We start from the raw sequence: 21183 nt of genomic DNA, 5'->3' as shown, positions 1-21183 counted from the left end.
TAACGAGTTTTCGAACGGATACACAGTTGACTGCAAGGTTGTATAATACATTTTAAAAAAATAGCCAATGGGAATACACGTACTGCTCAAAAACTGATATTTGTGTTGTTTGGTCACAGGCCAAACATGAGAGTAAAAGTGTGATCATAATGATGCCATGCCTTAAATGTTAAAAAGGGTCAAGAATCTCAAATTCCCCCTTTAAAATCTTATTTTGCCAAAGTGGTCACATGTATCAAATCATATTGATTTAAACAGCAGTGAGGACACTTACCCGAACGTAATATGGTTATTTGACGCAGATCAATACGAATGTTTCATTTGAATATACATTTTTATTTTAGAACAGTACGTTATTATGAATGTTTGTGCCATTTTTGTGACTTTTTCTGCAGTAAGGAACAATGTTGCTAAGGAATGTGCCATGTTGTGCAGTTTAAATGACATCCATAAGAACAGAAAGTAAGTTTCTTAGAAAATAACTGCAGGTGGAATTTAAAGCTGTACTTAATGTTGGTAACAAATAATTTTAATAATGGATAAAAATGAATAATAAATAATTATTTATCTACATTTCATATATTGTGTATATAACTTCATGTTCTGAGACAGACAGACACACTACATCACCTGTGCCAGAGGTAATGGACTCTTATATTGTAAATAAAAATGATGAATGCCAAAGCACTGTCAAAATCTGGAACGTTTCATGTACAGTAACTGAAATAAAAATTGTGTTCTGACAGCACAGTCTGTGTTCATATCGAAACAAAACCGTAATCTTTGTTATATTATTTCTTAAAAGAACTCAAGGTAAAACTGTGGGCCATAGCATTGAAATATTTTGCATCTTTTTGAGGTTTTGACTTTGCAAGCTGCATGGATATATAAAAATGTATTCACCTATGCCTTTGTTTGCCTCTGCACATCATGCGTATCATATCATCCGAGGGGCTATCTTTTGTACATTCAAAAGGACAAGATTTATAGGAAATCTATGACTACAGAAAATAATACAAAGAAATTGGTATGTTGTATTCATATGTCTCTGTAAAGATAATAATAATGTACATTCTTTCAAAATGCGTGCTTGGTGCTTTTTATTGACTTTGACAGTGGTGCATATCAAATGTTGCCAATGTTGTAGAGCTGTTTATATTTATAACTTCCAGAGAGATATTTTGTATTTACAATGATCAATAAATTAAACAATATATTTAATGTAATGAGAATTGTTTGCATTTCAAATTTGTCCCTAATTGTTTATATTTAGTGGTATATATGGAAGCCGTGAAAGACAAGGCGGCAAACAAAATGTGGTCAAAGTTGGCCAAAAGATAATGTAAGTACGTATGATATAATTAGTCCTATGTACATCTTGTATATACAACATAATAGCTCCTACTGGTTATGGTCAAATTTGGCCGTGATAAATATAATTTTTTACCTTGCTTTTTACGGCCTCTACCGTATGTACACAAGCACAATTTGCATAGCCAAAAACAAAAAAACCCCAAAGAAATCTGGCTTTGGTTTTGGCTGACATTGACTGCAAATAATTAAATAAAAAAAAGCTTAACCTTTTCTTTCAGGGCTTCTGTAGCTATATTGGAAAACAAACTGTAGTCAGTCTCACTAAATTGGTCTATATTAACTTTCATGAAGACTCTATTCAAATAATTCTATTAAAGAATTTAAGAGCACTTTTTAAAACTTCACATGTTCAGTCAATACAGGATCCCAGTGCATCCCACTTCAATCCACAAGGCCCAGGGAACTTTTCCTTTTCGTCATGACAGTCTGACATGAATTGGCTAGAGATTGAGATTTAGAACAGGCAATATAGCCACCTTGTTGCTGACCCAGTAAATTAAAGCGCCCTTAAAATGTACACTCATTGTCACACCTGTCATTTCTTGTGTCAAAACGATAGTCCAGCACTGGATTTCCCTGCATCTGTCTTCTGAAGTTCTGAAGTTTAGCATTTCATTTAGCCAACACCACGGCTGTCTGACTTTAATTCTAAAACAGCGCAATTAAAGTTGGATGTCGGCGTGTCTGACAGCAATGCTTGTCTGTGGTTTACAGCTGCATCTTGTGTAGACATGCATTTGAACTCAGTTCAGGAGAAGAAAGACAGAGAGGCGGTAGCAGCCTTATTTGTGAGGTTAGGTTATACGTGTTGCCATTTGCACTGGGTTAGTTCCGCAGGGTAAAATAACGGACAGGGGGCGGAGAAGCATTAGCAGGCTACAAAAGTAGATTTGTGGCCGGATCCCACCTGCAACGTGCTTCGCGCTGCAACGTTTTCGTCCCAGGAAACCTAGGGTAAAGAAGGAAAACCAAGCTTGTCTAATCGAAGGCAGGTGTTCCCCCTTACCGGAATGTTTGTTCCCTTTCTTTTGCGAGGATGAGAAATCCTTTCACTGCCCTCCTCCGAAGCGTGTTTCTGATCAGCGCATTTTCTGCTGATGTGTTCCCAAGCAAGCATGTCAACCCAGGAACTCCAGAGCCAGAGAGACGCAAAGTGGCCAATTAATTACAGCGTTTGGCTGGCAGGCAGATATCGGCTTACAAGAGGGTACACATCGTCTAGTCAAATTCAGTTAAATAATGTCAAGATCACTTTATGATCCTATTCCACTGTCATTTACTAATCAGTTTAATAAAAAACTAAATAGAATGCAAGGATGATATCTCAGAAAATGATAGTAAACAACTTTACTGAAACATTAGATCATATACAATTATGCAATTCAGTGAAATTAGGTTTTTAATCAATAAACATACATTATTTTATTGGGTTTACTTTGTATTTGCTTGTCTGACAAACGTACTTTAATACCTCAGCTTAACAGTTGGGTCCAATGTGAACTGGCTGAGTTTCCTCCCATGGAAAACTCTTACTGAGTTGTACGTATAATTGTAAAAGAAATGTTTGCTTTTTGGTGGCATGCTTTCGTAGCTAATAAATTACGTTTAAGTGGAAAATGCATTTAAATTGTGTAGGGGTTTTTCCAGGAGCCACACATTTTCCCACACACAATAAATAAATGAATACTGTAAATGCATCACTATATAGATTATAGAGGTAGCACTGATTATTCAAGTCATAATATGAATTCCTTCTGGCTACCAAACGAACATCACAGCTGAACGTTTGGATTGCAAGCTTTATCATTCATATTTTCCTCTCAACGAGGGCCAAAGCTCAGCCTTTGCCCAATATATTGAGTTCAGTAACATTTCCACAAAAAGTACAGTGCATCTGCTTTCACTTAGAATATATTTGCCATTCTGAACAATAACAAAGCAGTCATCCTGTGTTAGCAACTCAAGTAATGTGGCCAAATATGTTTGCTGTATACACCTGATTATTGCATTGTAGTGCAGAGTGGTCTATGGATATTCCCTAAAACACATCAATAGACAATTTTAGAGTAATCATTTAGCTTCTATTCCTGCATATTCACTGATGTTTGGAATAAATGGTTACCTTGAAACAGGGATGAGCTGAGCAAACCATGAAATAGCAAATGCAATTAGTGCATGGCAAATACTTTTTTCCATCATTTTACTGTCTCATATAGACCCTAGGAAAGCCATTCAGAAAGCCACCCATTAGATTACAGTATAAAGTGTCATCCTGCAACAGCAGAATTGGTATCTGCTTCCAATTAATTTGAATAAAGGTCTGTATGCACACTGTAAGCAAAGTTTAAATTATTTATCACATAGCTTAAAGCAATTGAGTGATTGAAAGCAATGGTGTTCTACACTGCCATAATCTATAACAAAATGTATTAATTCTATTACAATTTAACACACATTTTTCAATGGCAGTGTTTCAGTTCACTAGTAGAAGGGCACTGACATTGTCGTGAACAACCAGACACATAGGACATCTTATCCTTCCTTATTTATGAAAAGTAACAGCAACAGCTGTTATCACTCTGTGTGGGTCACGTGATGCTTTGTAAACACTGGCCCCCAACACTTCTCTACCTTGAAAGCCTTTGAGGGGAAAGACCAATCTAAACAGAATATTTCCGTTTCCCAACTTCACCGACCAGGCATGGCATATCGAAATGAGTTCATTTCTTGTGCCTTTGTTCTGTGTCAAGCCTCTCCCCGAAGCTACAGAAACTTCCAGGAAAACAAATCTAACATTAAAATGAGCCAGCGCTCTGAAATATGTAATGCACTTAAGACAAATTAACCTTTCTGCTGATTGAAGAGGCAACATCAAAAGCTTCAGTGGAATGGATATTACTACCTTTAACCTACATAGGGTGACAAATGGAATATGCTGCCGAGATGTGCTTCCATTCATCATATGAAAAACAGATGCAAGTAATATGGAATCCACGTTTAATTTTTACAATATTCATCATGCAATAATGGTGTGTGTAACTTCAACTGTCTGTGTTGTCAGCCAACTCAGTTCCAGTCATATCAAAACATGGGTAATGGGAGTGCCCTTGACTGCACTGTCCCTGAAACCCAGATTTCAAATGCTGCAGGAGATTAAATTCATGTTTTCAGTCCTTCTGCAACACAATCTAAGCAGAAGGTGCGGAATACATAAATGCCATTTGTCCAGTCTCCGTACCTGCATCGGATACTTAAACATTAAAGCATTAAACATACTGTTCCATACTTTTCTGCACTATAGACCTGTGCTCCCTGGAGATTGTTATCATTTATGAATCTTGTTACTGACAAAAACACAATTCAGAAATGGATGTATGAATCTTGGTTTGCTAGTCACACACAGTGACTACATACAACCAGTTTATGTGCACAACCATGCAGGCTTTCCTGAAGATCTCAGAGGCCGTGCCAGTCTCCTGACTGAGACAGACTCCTGCACTTCGTCCTGAGAGGGACTCCTACTGCAGCTGCATCACATCTTCATTAACAGACCTGTCTCCTGTCTCAGTGAAAGTCTCCTGGGCTGGGAGAGAGCGGCAGGCCTTCTGCCCAACTGACAGCCCTCAGCACATCACAGCACAAGATCACAGCCTCCTCAGTGTGTGTTCGGCATAATGTGTTCACAGCTCTTCAAAAAAACAATATGTTGTTCAATGAATGCATGAATTGCTATTGCTTGTTTCAACAATGATGAAAGAACATATATAAATGCCCGTGGGATTTAATACCGTATTTGTATTATTGTGTTCTGAAGAATAGCAATTAAAGAAAACCATTTCAAAATTGGAGAGATGCTCTGTTCTGTGCTGGGTTGTGTCAGATGTGACAATGAGAGACTGCACAGGGGGTTTGTGAAGTCCATGGCCTCTGCATATTCCTTTACCATCTGTGCTTTCTTCTGTCACAAACCAGCCAGACTACATAATCCAGTCAGGTTCCACGCCAGAGACAACATTTTTCATATCCAAACTGCAAAATGAATTTGAAAAAAAAAAAAAAAAGTATAAACTTGGTGAATAAGGACAAGGTTGTTTCAGTCGCAGGATTGGACTTGTGGTCTCACTCAGACTTAACACTTACAGTGATCTTGAGCTCATTGTGTATCTGGAGTTTGCTGCTATTGTGCTTCTGCGACCACTAATTAGTGTCATTTTGAGCTGGGACCTGTCTTTACTGAATGCACTCATAGCTGTGGTCCTGTATGCTATTCATCAAGAAAGAAAGGGAAGAGGGGAGAAAAACACATTTCTGAGAGAATATTACAGTTGTAATATTGTGCATGCACGCACACACACACACACACACACACACACACACACCTTTGCAATGGTTGAAAATCCTGGTTCAGAAGGTAAAAATTCTCCCCAGTATTTAGTTCCAATCACTATTTGCTAATTTGCACTATTTTTCAGCCAGGAGGTAGAACTCGGCTTATTGAAATCGGCTGGTTGAGTTCATGGGTATAAGAAACACATGGCAGAACTTTCTGACCCCTGGACATTCCACCTATGTTCCTTTTAAGTGCAGCAACACAATGTGAGATTTGAAAGAAAACATGAATTTCCACATATGAACCCCAATACTGGAGAACCCACCTCTCCTCAGGTGCTGGTTAGTCAGACATTGACCAGGTTGCTCAAGGATAGCTTGACACCTTTGAAGCCAGGTAGAGTCAGTTAGCATCTGTGTTGCTACATATATTTGTTCCCTCCTCCACAAAGTTTCCAGAACAGATGGTCCCAACCCCAAGTGAAGTTTGAGGAGCCTATGTGCATTTGGACAGTTGAGGAGCACCATGACACAACCGTTCCCTGTGGTTTTCTGTCTTCATACTGCTATTCTGCGGCGAGCTGGCCTCTGTGACTTCTCAGTTTAAATGTACTATTAATCACAAAAAAAGATTTTAAGTGAAATGTTTGCATTTGCTGAAAGCCTCAAAAGACAGGAAATTATATTGATCAGCCCTAATGCAAGCATCAGCCTGCTCTCCATCAAGGTATCAGTACAGATATCTGACAACTGCTACATGAACAATGCCTACTGTATGTCGAACAACATGTGCACACCATGGAGCAGATTGCTTAAGATTCAAACCTCTAAAGAATTCACAATCTTAGAGGAGTGCACTGTAAAGTGTTTTGACAATTTAGAATTTAGAGTTTGACACAATATACTTATTTTGCACTTTTCTAAAGCATGCTTTATTTCCAACATGTCCAATGTGTCCCATTTGGTACCACATATCTTGTATCACTCTTTCAACATAGCTTGCCCACAAACAGTCACAGTACATAGCATACAACTTTTAAACTAGTGTGTTTAATAGATAGATCCTCCATTAAAGTATATGTTGTGGAGTATAGTGTATTTTGCTATTTCATAAAGGCCTACTGTATGTCGTTCTGGATAGAAGCATGTGCATGTGTGTAGCTAGAGCTAGCTGGCTAGCTCAGGGAACTCTTTGTTAGTGTATAAGATTAGCCCAATAAACTAGCTAAAATAGCTGATGATTTAGCTGCCGTCAGCAGAAGATAGCAGACATGTGACTCCTCTGAATCATGTGAGGACTATCGCTATTTTCCACTCTGCTGATGCACTACCGCTCATGTACTACTGTGCTGTCAGAGGAGAACAAGGTGACCATATTCTTGGTTCGTGCAACAGCAGTGAGAGAGCAATGAGACCAACAGAAATAGTTGGCTTGTCTGCTATCATTTTGGCCAATTGTTGCCTCATGTGGACCTTTGGCCATTGCTAGAAATGGTCCAGACCCAGTCACAAGGCACATGCATTTGCTTGGAACTAGTGTCTTTATTGTACAGCATGAGCCACCCAGAGATTTTGATTCACAATTATGACTCACAAAATGTCTCTATGAGGTTTTAAGCATGAACCATTTTCAGTGCTTGAATGTTTGAATGTATTTTTGTGATTAGTGATTAGTACTTCATTACTATGCTGAAGCATAATTTCTGTGAAATGTCTTCACCAATGATCATAATATAAATACCATTTGCCATTTGAGAAAATGAGATGGAGTTAATGCTGATTGCTGATTAATGCTTTGTCCTGCGGCCTCCATATGGAGATGCTATACGGTACTGCCCAGAGACTCCATAAGGAATTGCCCAGAGACTCCATATGGTACTGCCCACAGACTCTGTATGGTACTGCCCAGAGACTCCGTACAGTACTGCCTAGACACTCCATAGGGTACTGCCCAGAGACTACATACAGTACTGCCCATAGACTCCATACAGTACTGCCCACAGACTCCAGATGGTACTGCCCAGAGACTCCGTATGGTACTGCCAGGAGATTCTATACGGTACTGCCCACAGACTCTATACGGTACTGCCCACAGACTCCAGACGGTACTGCCCAGAGACTCCATACGGTAGTGCCCAGAGACTCCATACGGTAGTGCCCAGAGACTCCATATGGTACTTCCCACAGACTCTGTAGGTACTGCCCAGAGACTCCATATGGTACTGCCCAGAGACCCCATATGGTACTGCCTAGAGATTCCATACGGTACTGCCCAGAGACACCATACAGTACTGCCCAGAGACACCATACGGTACTGTCCAGAGACTCCATACGGTACTGCTCAGAGACTCCATATGATGCTTGCATTCATTGTTCCAATTGTTTAAGTTTGTTTCGGACAGCAGCGCACACTAAAACGACAATAAAATAGCTTTGTCTGACAATCCGGATCAATACAGTGGCAACGCATGGAGTCTCTTTTTTTGCTCCGTATGGTCCCTCCACCAACAAAGGAATCTCTGGAACGAGCGTGCAGCCCCACCATACGTAGGCTGCCAGAGGAAACATGAATCAGGCTTTACTGTAATAAACAGTCGAAAAGACAATTTAATAAATCAGTTATTGCTCAAACTGGGTTAATGGAGATTAATCCGTGGATGGAGATTCTGCCTGTGCAGTGTTTGCAGATGGCTCACCTCGGCACTGCAATAGCGATTAATCAGACCGTCAGTACAAATGTACTGATTGTGAGCCAGTCCTGCCACATTCTTGAGACAGGAAAAAAGAGAACTAATAATGGGTGTGATCTCTTAACTTCGGGTTTCTACGGGAATTGCTTCAGATGAATTAGCCAGCATGACATCTGTGCATGTTCACTTCTAGCCATTGATCTACCCTGCTTGCATCACATGCTAAATTGAGAACAGCCTCTATCCTCGACACAGCCTTAACAATACAAAAGATGAAACATATATACAAAAGCTCAAAGAGACCTGTTCAATTGACAGTGATTGTACCACTCTACATGTTAAGGATTCACAGAGTGCTTTAAACAAATCATCTGACATACAACGCAATTCAGTTTGAAGTATGTTTACACCATATAAAATGAGATAATTAAAATAAACTTAATACAGCAGCATCTATTTCTCAGAAGTGAAATTGTTCTCTTTCACATTATGTCATCAACAGGCTCTGTCTTCTCTTCCCCACGAAAGCCTCTCGCGTCACATTTAAACTACACAGGAAATAATGCTCACCAGAAATCTTCTCAACGGACAGAGGGCCACACAAGTAGCAACTCCTTAGACTAAACCAAATAAATGGGACCTGATAGGACTTCTTTACTTGTTATTCCATTTTTCCAAAACTGAGACACACTCTGCAGACATACGTACCACAATTGTTTGCAGAAAAGTGATTTGTTTTCAATGTATTTAATTACAAATACCACCAGTCCTGCACCTCAACGTGGGCGGCCAGACGTGACCACCCAAACAAATAAAAGTCCTATGAACGAGACGGTGATTGTTCCCTGAAATTCTGCAAGTATAATTTCATATTTTATGCCGAGAACCAAGTAGAGGGTACACGACATGGCATATAACCTCTTGGAATGATGTTTGATGGAATAATTTGTTTTGCAATTACTTTTGTTATACAACCTCATCAAGAGATCAAAAGTAAATTGTTTCTCAACAACTATAAGAAATGAGCCTAAAAATCCCTTCAAGTGTAATAATTCGTTTCAAGAGTATAAACTTAATTATGCCAGTTACAGTAACAATCCCCTTGCCTTCCTATCCTGAAGAGAATATTTGACTGCACATTAAAAAATGCACAGTGTCCCACTTAAAGGTCTGTAGATTCTCTGCTTTCTCTCAGTTATTAAAGCCTTTAACAGACTAGGAAATTCCAAAACTCAACATGTGTTCCAATGTGTTTCCCAGATGAAAATCCATGACAAAATGCCATTATTTCAAGACAAAGCATATTTAAATGAATATTCCCATCTATACCTGCTTAAATGTTTGAATGTCAGTTTAAATGTGCTGCATTAACCACATACATTTTCAGCAACATTGTTGCTCTATCAGCCAACATAGCACAGATGTAACAGTAATTCAAAGCTGTAAGGTATAATTGTTACATCGATTACATGCTGCAACACTAAAGCAATACAAAAATGTGGATGGCATACAATAGTTCATTAGTATGTGTAGTGTTGGTTCAAAAACTGAAATGCATTGGAGATAACTTTATGAATACATTTTAGTTATGGCTCATAAAATGCTCTCAGATTTGTGACATTGCTCATGTATATTTCAGAGCAGAAAGAATATTGGCATTTAAAATGGCAGCGTAACAGAAATGTACCATTGAGGAAGTAGGGTTGGGATGATGAGCGTACTTACCTGCAGCAGTGAGGCAGCGTAGCTAACTACCCAGATGCATCCTTCTATGGTCTATCCCACCATTAGCAGCATTGCAATAAATCACACATCATAAATATTGCCGGCACAATATGTTCATTTTACGTGTAATGGCAACATGTGTAAATGAAATTCAAGTGGTGTAGAATATTGGTATCACACATGAGGTGGGTAAGAAATCTCCAGAGAATGTACCGGGCAAACGCTGCATAATTTTGTCTTTCTCTGCTTCTTTTTGATAGCCATTTATTTAGATAAAATCTGTGACTGTTGTGTTTCCCACTTCCCTGGGCATCAACAAAAAGAGAGGGCATTCGCTAGTGTTAGCAGCTCATTAATCAGTGAACAACAGAGACGTTTACAACAAAGTGCTTTCCTATCCTGTTCTTACGAAGCTATCATTCTGACATTTCACCTTTCAGATGAGAAACAATGATATGCCCAAACATATCAAAGGGAGTGTCTTCTACAAGCATTTCACTTTTGAACTTTTAGCACAAGAAGAGAATACTTTGTAGGCTGCATAATCATGCAAACCACAGCTTTGAACTTTCTGGGGAAAGTGAAAAAGAACGGCTAACAAAATGGTATAAACAGAAAGAGACTGTTCCCAATGGCACAGGGCATCCACAAGGTATAAAGAGCCTACTGAAAGCTGTCCCAAGTTTCCACTACAGAGTTTCTGAAGAAATAAATCCCTTCTGATGTACTGGAGCAGATACATTGTACATGTGCTCAATTACTCACAGAACTATCTGTTTGAAGTTGCCTCACATTCATTCTGGAAGTAAAGGATGGTATATTATTGGGCGGAAACCATAAGGAATCCTTTATCGTGGTACCTCTGCCTCACCTAGGGCAGCATTACTTGGAAACATTTGCCTTATATATGGATGAACTGGCTAGATACAGCAAGATATAACAAGCGGATGGGATGGAACTACTTACTGTGACCAAAATGCAGTTCAAGCTGACTGGAAGTGCTTCATTTGTTTTGCTTTTGTTTTGAATGACTTGTTTTTATTCACAATTCATTGCAAGTATTCTTTTTTATATTTGTCAGTACAGCTTGGCCAAACCATGCCTGCATCAGGTTTAACACAATACCAAGGCAAATGTTGACTGGGTCCAGGCCTCTGTCTTGAGGAAAGCTTCTTTTCTTCTTTTCTTTGAGGTTAAGAAAGCAGATTTAGTTTGATGACAAAACTGATATCCCTGTTTCTAAAGAGCAATTGATTCTGTATCAATTAATAATAGTGCATATTTATTTACTTACTTATTTATGAATTTCGTCCAGGAGCCTGTTCCACAAGGCAGGATTACTGAATAAGCTGAATAACTGAAAAAGTAAAACCTGGAACAATTATTTTTACTGCAGTCCATGTTCCAGATTTGGGTGCAGTTAGGATTTTACTAAGTGTTTTACTAAGTGCAGTTATGCAGCTAATTCAGTAATCCTCCTTTGTGGAACAGGCCTGCAGAGCTGACGATGTCTACCACAGAATACACATTCTGCTTTAGTATGTGTGATGTTCCAGATAAGAGTGTTCACTGAATGGATAAAAGTTATTGTTATTTTATTTTTGTCTATATTTACAATTTCTCCCTGGCACACAGTTTGAAGAGGATACTGTATTACATTAAGTCTCAAGCTCTGAAAGTCCCACTCATGAGAACTGGTAAGATTTGCCATGACAGACTCTAATCCTGTATTCTTCTTTGTGTGAGATTACCACACAGTTCTTTTCAATCTAGACTTCATTTTTCATTCCGTACATAAAAATATAGCAAACTGCATTAAAACAGAGCATGACATAGTTTTATGCCCATTCAAAATATAAATGAAATAAATACACATTTTTCTTTGTTGCAGAGCCAGGGATGATAATGTTTAAAATGGAAATAACAACAAGAGTGTTGTTAGCTGTGGTCTACATAAACCACTGCTGTCAGTTACCATCCAGATAATGACAGAGTGGTTTTCGCTGCAGTCATATTAATCATTCATAATAGCATTCGCAAGTTCATTTTTTGAACAGGCCATGAAGAAAGGAACACTGTTAGTTGAAACAAAGCCCATTATGTTGGCTGCTTAATGGGAATAAAAATGGCAGTGTTTTCTTTTTTACTTCAGGGCTGGAGTTCCCTAACTGCTCCTGCTTATCTCAGCAGAAACCCCAATCCTTCAGGCATGTAACATACAATGGTAATGTGGGGCACCTACATTTTCACACTCTTGTGTGTATGTTATATGTTTTACTCTGGTCTATATTAGTGGTGTTCAAAAGCATACTTAGATACAATACCCACTTTTCTTGTTGAGTCAAACCTATATTAAATATACATCTATCGCTTGGCACATGACTTTCTTGATGGGATGCTAAAACTGTGTTTTCCATTAAAGAAATTCCACAATTGCAATGATGGGTTTCATCCAATTTGAAAACACAAGGATTTTTCAGAAAAAAAGAGAGGATTTTTTTGAAATATAAATTGAACTTTAATAAACTGATGGGAAGATCTGAGGAAAAAAAATTGATTCCGGGTGGTTTGAGTTTACAAATTGAATTAACCGTGATAAAAAACACAATATGTAGAGGGACATTTTGTCTTACCCCAACGAAATTGACATGTGAATAAAAACTTTGTTCTTTAATAATTGAAACACATGGTGCATACTGATTTAGCCAACAAAGTTTTCCTCAAATACTGGAAATGTATGAACTACTGTATATAATAATACTGTATGTTCTATGCTCAGGTATAGCCACCCAAGTTGTACACTATTCAATTTCTTATATTTAATATATATAGTTTTGTAGCTAATTGTTGAATCACTGCACTGTAAACCATTACATTCTGAATTAATCATAATATGAAAAAGAAAAACATATTAGTATTAATTAAATGAGAAGACTTACATGCATAATTGATTATACCTTCCATGAAAAAAAGTTCTGAATGATTATGGCAAGAGTCACGAAACATTCATGCTGGACTATCTTCTTATAACTATATGTTTCTACGGAAACGCAAGGTCCATCGAAGAAATAAGGTACAAAAAGTGAGCTAAAGTGCAAAGAGGCCAATGTTTTTCTGCTCAGTGAAGCAAGGCAGAGCCCTTAGATTCCTGCCCTCGAAGAGTGGACATCCTCTCTATAAATGTCCCAGGAAAGTGACTGTAAAATGATCTGATAAGGATATGGAAAGGATATTTCCATAATAACATGATATGAAACACTGCACAGGAAAGCAATGCCAGTGAGCATTAACATGTGATGAATTATGCTGTAAGGCACTGCAATTACTTATTCTATTTCACCAGGGCTCGTAGTATGCTCTATTGATTACTCCGAGCCACTTGGTTCTCATTTCTACATAGCCTCAATCAGCATCTTATAAAATGCACATTTTACCTTTCTTGACATTCAAATAAAATAATTGGAGCCCTGGGGTCAGTGGATAAGATGTACAATTGGCAACAGGTGCACAGAGCAAAATTACAAGTTCAGAATGAAAGACTGTTTGCTGTTCACACACTGTATAAAATAGGACAAAGCCATAACGTGCTTATGCAGGCATATCAGTGCACAGAAATCTTGCTTTACATTTTCATTGCAAATGAAATGTATTTCATGACATTTCCTCATGCAGTGAATTTCATGCTGGTAGCTCCATGACCCATAGGACCACAATACCCTCTTGCTACTTGTATTATAGCTTCAGTTATACAAATTATTTCACTGGAACAATGGTTGAATGAAACCTTAATCCAGAGTCATTATAGAGTTTACAATATTCTATAATGACTATTATTTACCATGAAAGGCTCTGAATGCAATTTAAATTCACCAGGTGGTGGTAACTGAAAGGGATATGTTTGGAAGTTGGATGATGGTGCCTTGTGTGCCATAACACTGGCCAGTCATTCTGCCAACACTATCGTCCAGATGACTGCCACTATGAGAAGTCGTGCCAGGAATGCTCAACTCCAGTCCCAGAAGATTGCAGTAACTGCTGCTTTATTTTTTTTATTTTAGTGATTAATTTATGTCCCCAGTTAAGGAGTCTACATACCTTCTCTCCAAGGACTGAATTGGCTGGAATTGCTTGGAATTGCTGACTGAAAGGAAAACCTGCTGATGCTGTGGCCCTTCAGAAAATGAAGGCAATACCCTTTATCTGCAGTTTGATATCTCTGGGAAGTGAGGACACTTCTCAAAACTGTGCCCATGTGCTCGTGTCTGGAAGCAAAGAATGAGAAGAAGCCAGCCAAAAGGACAAAGTACCTGGGAGCGACAAAGCTTGAAATGACAACACTCAACACTAATCAGACAGGACAGTGAATCACCATCCCACATATCAATATTCACAGGCTGGTGAAATGAATCTGACATGAACTGAACAGTGTGACATACGGATTCACTGTAAAAGACATTACAAAGCCATTAGGTGAGGGTAAAAATTGAGCAAAAATGGAGCAAAAGAAATAGCAAAATGGAGTTGCTGCCATTTCATTGATATCTGAGAAACTGGGCAATTGTATTAAGCAAACTGTACTGTAAAAAAAAAAAAAATATATATATATATATATATATATATGAGCTGATGAGCCTTTCAACGTATTTCAATCAGCAGATCAGATATGAACAGTTTGATATGCATTCACATTGAGATATTTTAAGGTTTTCGCTGATACTGTTACAATATTAATTGTATTATTTGTTTGGTTAAGGTAACTTTTTGCTGTGTGTTAAATTCTGTGAAGTGTCCTGCTCAGATGTATTAAGCGTTCATTCATTTCGGTTTAAGTCAGGACGAACGTGATAACGAGCCTCCTTATCACCCACATCTACGGCTGCATCTAGATAACGCTCTCCGGTCGGTGATGGAGGGCCTGCGTTTGTCACATGGGAAAACATGATCCCCCTGCTTTTTGTTCAGCTTTCAACAGCAGAAAATGGTGACACTGCCCCTCCCTCTCCCCAGGGCCGGTCTTCGGAAGCTGCCCTCTCCCATCCTGTGTCACTCCTCGCTTCCTAAAAGAAGGCTTTGTCAGAACGTCTCACTCAGGCACTTTAATGTGATAGGCCCCATTGAGCATTTGTGGGTGGTAAAGGTATAACTCTGTCAATCTAAACAAAATCTCACAATGTAGCATTATTTCCATGGGCAGAGCTGAATCTATAGGTTCTCTTTTCTCACACAAAATTAACGCCCACTATTAACACTTACTGGAAGATTGACACAACCACTTCCAAACTCAAACTCAGGTTCTATACACTAAAGTAACAAAAAATGAAAAAAATGACATATGTATATTGCATAAGAATAGGAATAATAGTTCTTTGTGACTGTTCTGGAATCTCCTTGGACCACTATCATTGCCCTCTGAGGCCGATTAGCATTTTGATACCTGAACTAAGTTAGTTTTGTTGCAGCAATGGGCATGCAAAATGTCCCACTTGTTTCATTTAGTACTAGATTCGATAGCGATAAAGATTAGACATTGTTTCAGGAACTTGAGATATGGCCAGAAGGTTGTAATTTGAAGTTGAATTCAGATGGGCCACCGATGTTGTATATTTGTGCAAAGAATTTACCCTTGAAATGTCTGCAATAAACGTCCAGACATATACAGCGACTCAAAACAAATAATCAGTGGAAGTCGCTGATATTGCCATCTGGTAAGCAAACTAAATAGAAAAATAATATTATCAACTAGTGGCAATGAGAATTAGATATATTTGCAGAAATGCTGTCTTGAAAGATAATGGTGTGCAACCAAATATTCCAGAGAACACTAACTGCCTTTGACATAGCTTTCTGCAACAAGCCGAAACTGTCTCTGGTAGCAATCAGCGCTAGACTGTAACACGTACTCCAAGTACAACTCACAGAGTTTCAATCTTCGTTGTAAAATGCACCGAGCTGACCTACAGTGTATGTGTGCTATCAATCACTTGGATGGACTCGGTTCTGAGAGTTTATATGCATCAAAAGGTTGAGTTAAATTAGTTACGTATCTTTCACTTTTGGCATCTTAACATGAAGCATAAATAATAATCGATGTATTCACAGGCCTGACTAATATGCCCAGGTTCTTCTAAATTCCCAGGGTCTTCATTCCCACCACTTCTGTTCCGTTTTAAAGATCAATAGTCCCCCCCCTTTCAAATACCATATGCTTCCCATTCAGCCTCCATTTTATTTACAACAAATGCCGTTCTATTGGCAGCGATCCTGCACTCCCTTCACCTTTCCTGCAGCGACGCAGCCAACTCAGTGGGGACCGCAGAGAAAGAATGACCTGGAAATCCCATTGTGTGAGAGGACCGCCGTGCGGAAGTCAAGCTGCTAGTCCTGCCATTATGTACAAGCGGTGACTGCCAGGTTCATTCAGAGCCTCAGAGAGACAGAGCGCAGGCCCCACCCTGCACGGCCACACCGGGGAGCCCAGGTGTATGACATCATGTCTCTGCCGGGGACCAGACGCCATTGTTGCCGGTGACGGGCTAATACCATTTTTTTCCTTTTTCCTTTTTCACCCCTTTTTTTTGTTTTCACAAATAACAAAGCGACGCCATTGAGCCAGGAGACATCCTTCCTCTGTCTGTTAAAAGACAGCCATACATCAATGGACAGGTCACACTACAGAAGCTCATATAGCATAGCCATACCTTCCCTCACTGCGCAACCCTGCCTTTTCTGTCTATCCTTAGTTCATCAGTGGCCATCATAGTATTTATTCTAATTTTTGTCATGGTAAAGTGGAAATTATTTTTATTCCTGTATAAATTACTACACATGTACATAATTTGGTGTTTAACCCCAGAAGCCCTGGGCCTGTGAGGGTTTTTTTTTACATTCTCAAAATATTGTATTGTTATTCAGTAAGCTTACACATAAGGAGCCATCCTGCTTTTGAATTATAAATATCATGTGAAATTATGGAATGTGTTTGACTTGTTGATGGGGGTTGGGCATTTGAAATATATTAGCATATAAGATGATATTATTGTGATTATTGTACTTTTAAAAAATGTTATATCTTCTTGACCTGTTGCTATCTGAGGATAGCTGCAAGGAGAGAGCAGTTGGGACAGAGAAGTGGGGGAGGGTGTCAGATGGAGGGAAGTGCATTTTACAAAACACATAACTTTTCCTTTCAAAACCTGGTTTGCCGAAATATTTCAATTCTGAACATTTAAGTGAGAAAGTAAGAACTATCATATGTCGAGGCTGTAAAATAACACAGCTGATATTTCTGTTGTTACAGATATCATTGACATTAGATACAGACACTCTTATTTCAAAATACCACAGTAATTGAAAAGTATATAGGTTATATAGGTTATATAGGTTACAAACTCGTATATTGTGTCATCATTTTCTAAAATTGAGATTTAAACCTATGACAAGTACACTAGTACACAAGTTTAAATGTTTACATGCATTTGTATGACTTTCATTGCATTTTCGCATGATATATTTTAAAACATCTATAACATGAATATAATGAAAACGATATAGACATTTCCTATGACATAGGCATGTCCTCCCTCGTTTAAAACGGATATAACGAAGGTACATTTATCTCAATTCCATGGGCAGACCCAGTATAATTCTGAATTTCATGAACTGCAGAATATGTTTTCTTCAATTAGTACTGATGTTAACCGAGAAAAATGAGGTCCCATAGTACACTAGAACAAGAGGTTAACCCAGAGCTGCCCACCCTGGTCCTGGCATTAGCTTTATGCTAAAGCCCAATCATTTAAAGGTGTAGGGATAAATGTAGTTTCCCCTCTAGTGAATGTTCATGGCAAAGTGCTGTTTGTACATGGCTCTGTAAAAATATTTTGATTGATTGATAATGATTACCTCCTCCAAGAAAATGTGTGGGTGTTGAGGTGCTAGCAATGTCTTTTTTTTCTTTTGTCCTTTGTTACTAGATGTTGTTAGATGGAGTGCTAATCTGACTCCCTAGTTGTTGAGAGTTGGCACCCTTGAGATGGCATGATCCATTCAAGGCAACATATAGCCAGCCTGTTTTGATAGCCAGTGCAAATATGAAGTGAAAATGTGGGGCATACATTTTGACTGTGTGGTTTTGAGCTGGTGGTGAGGAAGGAGGCTTGAGGGGATTTGAGATACATGTCATTCTGCCCCCCCCACGGAACACTGAGGGGGAAACAACTATGCAGAGAATGAAGTCCAGGGTGGGGAATGCAGTTCCTGGAGATGTTTAAGGATTTAACTCTTATTAATCAAGGCTTAGATGGGCCGCCTCTGATGCTTAAGATGATCATCGCCTAGCCCTGTACAAGACCGAGGAAACTGGGCGTCTGAAGTCACGATGAAAAGAAATCAGGTGGCTTGGTGTGAGGGCAAACATTAATGTACGAAAAACCCATCTGCACTGCAGGAAAGAAATCCCACCCATAAATGTTCTTTGTACACGGCTTCATTCTATTTGACCTTAAATTTGTTAACAAGCAGTATATCAACTTCTAAAGATCTCTTCATGTCATACAAAGATAAGAAAGTATTGTGTAGTTCCTGGGATTTATAGGATGTAAGTGCTCACTAGGCCCAGCGTGTGCTCTTTGGAAGAAATACGGTTTAAGCCGACAAAGATAATTCTTATCTCTTCTTTACCTTTATGTATGCCTATGATCCTAGGTCCTGCCAGAATTAAGGGTATCGATGTACTGATATTTCACCTGCGTTTCCATCTAGCCAGCTGTTTATGCTCATTTTTGGCTTTGATTTCTCTTAAAAATATACTGTAGGTCTTCCAGATTATAACATTATTCAACTTACCCTTTGGAGATATACCCATGCTGTGCATCACTGTATATAATTCAACAATTTTTCTGTTTTCTTTCTTTGACATTATCATTCCTTAGGATATCTTCTATATTTCCATACGCTGATACAGTGACTGAGGCCAGGCCATAAAACGGGCTGGCTCTGCTGTACTTCGATGGCGTACGTTTATCACCATAAATGGAAAACTGGGATATCGAAGAATGGAACACAAAGGCACCACTTGTGGACCTTTAATAGAAGCAAAATCCTGTTAATGACAATTAGCGCTGACTGTCAGTCATTTTGTGATTGGAAACCCAGTACTGAATTGTGTTCAATGTTGTCCACATGACACATTCTGTTTGGAATGTGTCTGATGCTTTTGGCAGATGCTTTTAATCCAAAGCAACTCACAAGTACATAGGTTCATCCATAGGTTAAAGCATCAAAATGTGGGGTTATCTATGCTCTGCATTTGACCAAGTTACTTAGGAGCAGTGGGCAGGCACGGTGCAGCGCCCGGGAGCAGTGTGGGGTTAATGGCCTTGCTCAAGGACCCAACAGCTGTCTTATTGCGGATATACCGGGGCTTGAACCAGCAACCTTCGCGGTCCCTTAGCCACAACACTACAGGCTGCCCAACAGTACAATACAGATCCATTTAAAACTTTCCAACTGATCTTTTTGTAGATCTGGTTATGAGAGTGCAGTTCAGGTGGAAAGAACAGGTATATTATCACCTCACAGAGAACAGAAGAAATAACACAAGCTATTTACCAGATGAGCCAAAGTCAGTGGCATGGGCTCTGTTGTGGATAGAATGACGTATTTCTTGGCATGTAAGAGGATACCTTACAACAAAACATGCTTCAGACTGTCATGAATTATTTTAACCTCTATTTCAGAAGATATGGTTAAAAAAACAATATTACCATATAAATAATCCTATTTCACAACTGTAGGTTTCCATGGAAATTAGATAACACTTAAATAATAGACTGGTTACAGTAGCCACAGGAATATGACAGTGAAATATGTTGTTTGTTGCATGTGAAAGGCAACAGCATCTTCTGCTGACTGCTAAGAGTTACAGTACATGTACTGTACAGAGGGGCATCAATTTCCATTTAAATACAAGATTATACTCATAGACGGCAGCCAGACTGGTAGATAGTGTACATAGAGACGTTGATATGCTGTTTGATTTTTGGTTTGAGTGATGAAGTGTGGTTTATATTATCGTTTATCCTGCAGGACCTGGATTATTGTATCGCACCTTGCTTTGTATTTACAGTATATTTGCAGAACCCAAGTTGGAAAACATGAAGTATAAACACATTTATGAAAAAAACACTAAAGGCATTGTCTTCCTTTTTAGAATGTGAAATTTAGAAGCATATTGTGTCTGTTCCTGTCAGTGATTTGTTCTGTGTGGAGAGCCCAACTAGGATGGTGATGGTTTGATCATCCCTGTCTTTCTGGGGGACAATGGGGTAAATTAACCTCTCACCTCTGCTTTCCTGCTGTGGTTACGTTTCCCTTTCATCGCAGGACTCCTGTGGCTATCGCTTTTTGGTCCCTAATGTGCAGCTCCAGGAAAGGTCCTGCAGGCCAGCGTAAATAGGAAGACAGCCCTTGTAGCTGGCAATTATGGTATCATGTCTCGTTCCCTTTGTGTTCAGGTCTTAGTGGAAGCTGTTTTGTGTTTATTTAAGACATATCTTTGGGGGAGCTCGGGAAAAGTTTCTTCCTCCTTTTTTCTTTCCCCACCGCTGCAACCAGACACCTTTTCAATTTATCAGTGTGTTTATCTAAAAGTCTCAGAGGGACCATTTAATGAGACTCTTCAATAGAATTCTGTTGAAAGTTTGACGATGGGAAATGTTTAGTGAGCTATTCTCATGTGATTCATTCATTTGTATGAGTTGTCAGATATGGCACTGGGGTTGTGCCGTTTTGGGGTTGTGTTGTAAAATGTCTTTATATGAAACTCCCCACACCTAATGATGCATATTTCAAAATGACACTTTTTGTCTATCCATTTCAAAATCATTCCCCTTTAACTAGTGAAGGAATTTGATGAAAATGTGCCCATCTTCCATAAACGCGGAGAGCCAAATTCAATAATCTGGGTTTGTAACAACAGTGTGAGTGTGTCAAAGTTTTGATTTAATCTGCCTATAAAATAGCTGCATTAAGAAAATGTTTTCTTCAACGGATTAAAACACAGGCA

The sequence above is a fragment of the Conger conger genome, chromosome 8 (assembly GCF_963514075.1).
Source record: "Conger conger chromosome 8, fConCon1.1, whole genome shotgun sequence".
Lineage (NCBI taxonomy): Eukaryota > Metazoa > Chordata > Actinopteri > Anguilliformes > Congridae > Conger > Conger conger.
This window is presented reverse-complemented; position numbering follows the sequence as displayed.